The 6,000-nt window shown below is 37.5% G+C and overlaps 1 long non-coding RNA gene across 1 annotated transcript in view; it reads left to right on the forward strand.

The window, feature by feature from the left end:
- Positions 1–4,016, forward strand: part of LOC306992076 — a 49,650-nt gene extending 45,634 nt beyond the window's left edge. The window contains exon 3 of the long non-coding RNA XR_013796215.1: positions 3,913–4,016. This is a non-coding gene — a long non-coding RNA (uncharacterized lncRNA). The remainder of the gene's footprint in view (positions 1–3,912) is intronic.
- The last annotated feature ends 1,984 nt before the right edge of the window (positions 4,017–6,000 follow it).

A 6,000-nucleotide genomic window follows, 5' to 3' on the forward strand; every position in this document is an offset into this window, starting at 1 on the left:
TCTCTCTCACTCACACACACACACACACACACACACACTTTATTATGCTATTATACTCCATATAACTCCATGTAAAAGCCAGAAACTAAGCTTTTTTTTGAACACGCCTATATAAAGGGTTAATGGTGCCACCTGGTTATCAACAGTAAAAATTTAAATTTTTACCTCTTCCCAACAGGGAAAACCACCAACAATCAAAAATGCATGATTTTATGGTGTCATGGCTTTGCAATCAAAAAATTTGGTTATAATGGAAGTCAATGGGGCAAAAACAGCCACGAACAGTAAATGAGGGAGAAAAAGTTAAAATCTGATGCTGCACAAAAACTAACAATGCATCAAAACCAATGTTGTTTCTAATCTTTGACATGTCCAAGACTGTGATAAAAGGTAAAAAAAAATCCAGTCCACAATCACATTTTATATTGAAAATAAGTAATTTTGTGTTTTTTCCCCTCCCAAATCAGTTACATAATTTATGAATTTGGCAATTAAAGAGTTAAAATCTTGATTTTTTTAAAAACATTTAGTAGTTTTGAACAGGCCTGAGGTTGATTAATAGATTTATGCAAAAAAAATGGCAAAAAAATATTTATCTGATCAATTTTTACAGCAGTTTAAAGTAGTGGCTGTTTTCAGCCACGAACATAACGAAAGGGTAGTGAATTTGCCCAGAGTGTACTGTTGAGTTTTTGAAAATTTTCAAAGCATTTTCCTAAAATATGTGTAAAAATAAGCTTTGTCACCAAAAATCATTCCATTTGCTGAAACACGGAAAAAGTTATGGCCAAAATAAGACTCAAAAATACCCCATAGTGGCTGAAAACAGCCCCAACAGCACATAAGGGTTAAAATACTAGATTAAAAATCTAGGGATGATTATGAGTTTTTAAGTGTATATTTGATAGACACAGACTAACAAATAATCATAGATCTTGTATGAGTGCAGTATTTTTGCTGTTCCATTTCAGACATTAGCAGTAGGTATACAACAAAACACATAAGACCAGATAAAAACATTTTTGAGTAAAAAAAATTAAAGAAGAAAACAATATCATTATTTATCCAATAAAAAATAATAAATCCTTGCCCAACTACCTTAACTGCCCACCTGAAGAGTGTGCTTGTTTGCCCTCAATGGACAGACTTTCAGTTTCAGACAGACTGTCTTACTGACTCATTCACATTCAGTTGCAGCTTGAACACACACCTCTTCAAATTCTCTTGCCCTTTGCCAGCACTCTTCTTACTCACCTGTAATATTTGAGCTGTACTTATCTTCAAAACTTCTTAGTTTTATTTATAATCCAAAGCCTATTTAAAGTACTTGACACTCCTGCAATAGTATCTGGTATTTGTATTTTTAGTTTAGTACTTTTCACAGTGTGATCTTTCTGCCTTCCGAAGTATCCTTCCGAATACCTTCAATGGAATATGGCAAAGGATAAGGAATATCCTTTTAAGGGGGTGGATTTTGGAATCCAATGCTGCTTCAATGTATATTTAATGAGTGATTATAATCAAGGTATTAATCAAAATGGTTCCTTCTAAATATAGCATGAGTTGAATGACTTCTATAGGCTTATGAGATTTTACTTTGTTATAGAAGTTACCAGTGTGATTACTAAAATGCTCTTTTCATGTGTTCTCTAATGTCTGTATTTGATGTCAGGAATGCAGTACCAGTGCTTGCTCATTTAGCCCGGCTTTAAGAAATGAAATATGGAAAGATGTTTTGTTTGAGAAAAGTCTTCAACATGTGTTAAAACATACAGGGGTCATTGAAGTCTATAGTACACTACACTACACTACACAACACTTTCCATTTAGTCTAAAGTGTCCTCTACTTGAGAGAAAGAACGAACAATCTTGAAAATATCTCCTGTTTATAGTTAGAGCCTGGCCAAATTCAACCTGGGAAAAGCTGTGTGTCGGTGTGTGTGTGTTCGTCTATTTGGTTACAGGTTAAGGAACCACTGGCATTATTGGAGATTGACTGAGTTGTTGTTTTGGACAGGCTGGCGCCCAGCAACCCAAATCTGCGATCTGAAAGGTCACGATGTGCCTAACTTCAGGGTCAGAGTGTCAGCTGCCTAATTGATGGAGATATTCATCAGTCTGTCTGTATATGTGTGGAAAATTACTATATTTATCTATTTCTTAGCCAATCAGAAGCATTCAAACTGAAGCAAGGACGTTGCTTAGACCTTGGTGAAGGGTGATCTTTGTAACTGTAAGCGGGACGGCCTACGAACTCCATGTGAGTCTTGAAGCTGACTTTTGCTGATGAAACTGCAAACTACCTTCAGTAAAAAAAAATTTAAATGTATAATTCTGACTCCGGGTCTTCATTCATCATATCTGGGTCTTTGACTGTAAATCCTGTTACACCTTCCTGTCAGCTCAAGGGACACTATACCCCTAACGAGTGGAGTTCTCAGGAAAACCACTCTCAAACGAGAGGAGATCTAGCAACACTCTAAAAAATATTATCAAGGAGGCTCACAGCGAGTCAACAACCTGATAGTATCTGAGGGGAGCTCTACGAACAGAGGCCTCAGCAAGACGAATCTCTAAAATGAGAGGAGGCCTAACTACATTCTACGCTAAGGACTGCTTATAAGGAGGCTCACAAAAGAGTCTGACAACTCGATACTGCTATCCCAAGCGGAGCTCTGGGGAGCGGAGGTCTCAGCATGACAACTCTCTAAATCAAGAGGAAACCTAACAACGCTTCCCTAAGGGCGGTTCCACCAAGGAGGCTCACAGAAAGCAAGACCTGCCGTAGCCACCGTGACCGAGCTCTAAGAACGGAAGCCTCAGCAAGACAACTTTTGAAAGCGAGAAGAGGCCTAACTACATAAGGACTGCTTACCAAGGAGGCTAAAAAAAAGAGTACATGTCAACTACTTGTAATTGGAGTATAAATAAACTGCTTAATTTCTGATAACAATTTATTTTGATTGTCTGCCAATAGACATTCTGTAGACTATAAGCAACTTTGCAAGTAGGCCTACATGTCATATTCTAGTAACTCTAACCCTCACCTAACAGTCTACTACAATCTACTAATACTGAGTTAGTTGACATGTAGTAGCAAAGTTACTTACACTTAAAAAGTTACCTACAGAAGAATGTCTAGTGGAGTATATGTAACCAAAAATATTTTCTGAAATATTTTCAAAAAAGTTTATTTTATTTTCAAGAAAATATATCTTGTTTTAAAAATGTTTAGATATTGTAGTCTACTGAAAAACAAGAAAAGTATTAAAAACAAGTGTTTTTTTTTTGCAGCATTGACATCTTCGGAATACCAATGGCTTCTATCTTCGGTTAGTTAATGGGGGAGAGAACGAGAGAGAATGTTAATGATCTAGATTGAGTTAATATGATAAAATAAGGTGGTGGTATGACATAAATGTAGAGTAATTCATGAAGAGATATAATAATACATTGGAATATAATAAGATAAAGCAAGACTAATTTGCACTCACAAGTCAAATTTCTAAAGCTATATGACACCTAATGGATAACACCACACCACCCCTATGCTATCCTGCTGCAACTGAAAATGCAGTCACTGTAAAGTAAGATACCACAGCCTCTATTTAGCACAGCGTTATATGTGAGAATGGACAGAGTATGTGTGATTTAAGTGCGTTTGATAGGTGACAGATAGCAGGTGTCAGCCAGTTGTGGCAGCACATCTCAAAAGTGAATTTGAGGTAGCTTTTAAACTGACAAAGGTACACACCTGCGAAAGCTTACAGAGCTTTCGGTCACAGCTGAGAACACTATAGAAATGGTTCAAATGGGTTAATTTATAGAACCACTTCTATGAATATACTTCTTTTTACTCGTTTACATCTGGTATTAGCAGGCTTTTCAAATGATCTCACTGCTGTTTTTCAGATTTCGTTGAGACAACTCCCCACCCTCCTCCTATTTCGACACTTTCCTTGAAGCGCCAATGAGTGAGTGAATACTTTAAATTAACAGACTCATGTTTATGTGACTTTTTTAAATTAACAGATTGTTTATGTGACTTACCAGTGAGTGGGAAAGAAAGGAAGCAAATAAAAAGGATAAGGAAAGCAGCTGCAATTTCCACCGTAATCAATGTATGTGGTACAATGCAGCAAAGAGAAAATTGCTTGTTTTGGTGTTCTTAAAGAATGTTTGTTGTGTTGAGAAGCATACAATACTTGATGTTAAATTCATAGTAATTGCTAACTATAGCACATTCATGTGGAACTGCACCACTAGGGGTTCTAGTGAGGAATTGTGTTGAGTAATGTGATGAAGAAGAATAAAGTTGGATTTGAGAGTTGTACACCGCATGGAGTGTGTTCTGTTAAAGGGGGGAAATACCACGACGTTCACATGTTAGTGACTGGTCGGCGAGTAGGTGTATTTCTGAGCGTTTACACTACAACTGTGATGTGGTTACCTTCATGCATGGTTTCAATGAATAGATGAAGTCTGAAGTAGCATGCACGCTGCAGCACCAAATGAGCCAATAAGCATGTCCCAACGGGTTATTGAACCAAAGAACGGGTTAGAAATGAACTAATACAAAATAACAAAATGAGCTGGTTCTAAGTGTTGAATTTTTCAGAGCGTAACCTCAACATGACCAAAAAGCTGACTTTCAACTCTGCCTGAAGGTTTGATTTGTTAATTTCTAAAAGATTCTTTGGTAAACAGGGTTGTGTCCATGATGGCCTAGGCATGTTCAGAAACCTGTTTTAATCTCTTTATTTTAACCATCAAACATCTTTAGGGTATAGTTAATTTGAGCTATATGGTTACCCAAAACAGTGTGGGATTGTGATTCATGATGCATATACGTGAAGAAGACAAACAATAGGCCTACGTGAACTTCCAGCTTCTCGTGGACTCAATTGCTTGCAAAATACCAGGATTTGGGAGGGTAATAGCAATGCAGCATGTATCCACTTTCTCCTTGTGTGCTGGAAGGAAACAGAGTTAAACCTAATATCACCTGAAGTAAAAATAGACACTGTCTTCTAGTTCCTGACTCGCATGTATGCCCCTGAATGAAACCATGTGATGCGGCTCTTCCCCCAACCCCCCCCCCCCCCCACTCCCTTTATTCCTCTCTCTCTCTCCCCTCCCTTTTATTTTCTCTCTACACAATATAAACAATTCTAAGAAACGTACAATCCACTGTGCAGGCTTTTTCTAACACCTAGCTCAGAAATATCCCAGGCTCATTTTACATTAAGAGCGAGAGACATAACGTTGTGCTCGTTTCACTCCTATTCACTCGTTTAGGTAATTGTTTTCTTCATGTTCCCCTGGGGAAAGAATGTGTGCTTTAATCATGCTGCTTCTCTTCAGCGCTCTGACCATCCATGTCCAAGAGAAATCCCTCCAGGCTCTTTCTGTCATCATAATCTTGCTTAACGTGAATGTTTTTTCCTGGTTGCTGGTCTCATGCGATTGGCCATGGTCTGTCGTTTTACACTTTTGGGGTTCTTTGGAGACAAGGTCTGTATTGCATAACAATTTAAATAAAGGTTCCAAAAAAGAGGTTTCTGCAATGCCAGAGAATATGCATTTTGGGTTCCCCAAAGAATATTTCAATGAATAATTGTTTAAAAAAAATTCCTTTGTGTAAAGAACATTTTAATAATCTGAAGAACCTTTTTCCCACTATAAAGAACCTTTTGTGTTGTGGAAAATTTCCATGGATGTTAAAGGATCTTTGTGGAACCATTGATGCCCAAAAATTACCTTTATTTTTAAGATTGTGTTGGATAAGTCTTCAGTCTTGCTTCCTTCACCATTTGCAATGAAATCAGGCTGTGCTTCATTTTAATCTATGGTCATTCTTGTCAAATGTATTGAGAGCATTTGTGGAACCAACGGTTTGTGTTACTTGAATATTGCAGTAGGAGTGCTCCCTGATGATTGGACCATAGTGTCATGTGACCCCTTACATCAGCACATTTCAGCTGCCCTGAACAGAAACGG

Source organism: Phoxinus phoxinus, assembly GCF_949152265.1.
Source record: "Phoxinus phoxinus genome assembly, chromosome: 23".
NCBI lineage: Eukaryota > Metazoa > Chordata > Actinopteri > Cypriniformes > Leuciscidae > Phoxinus > Phoxinus phoxinus.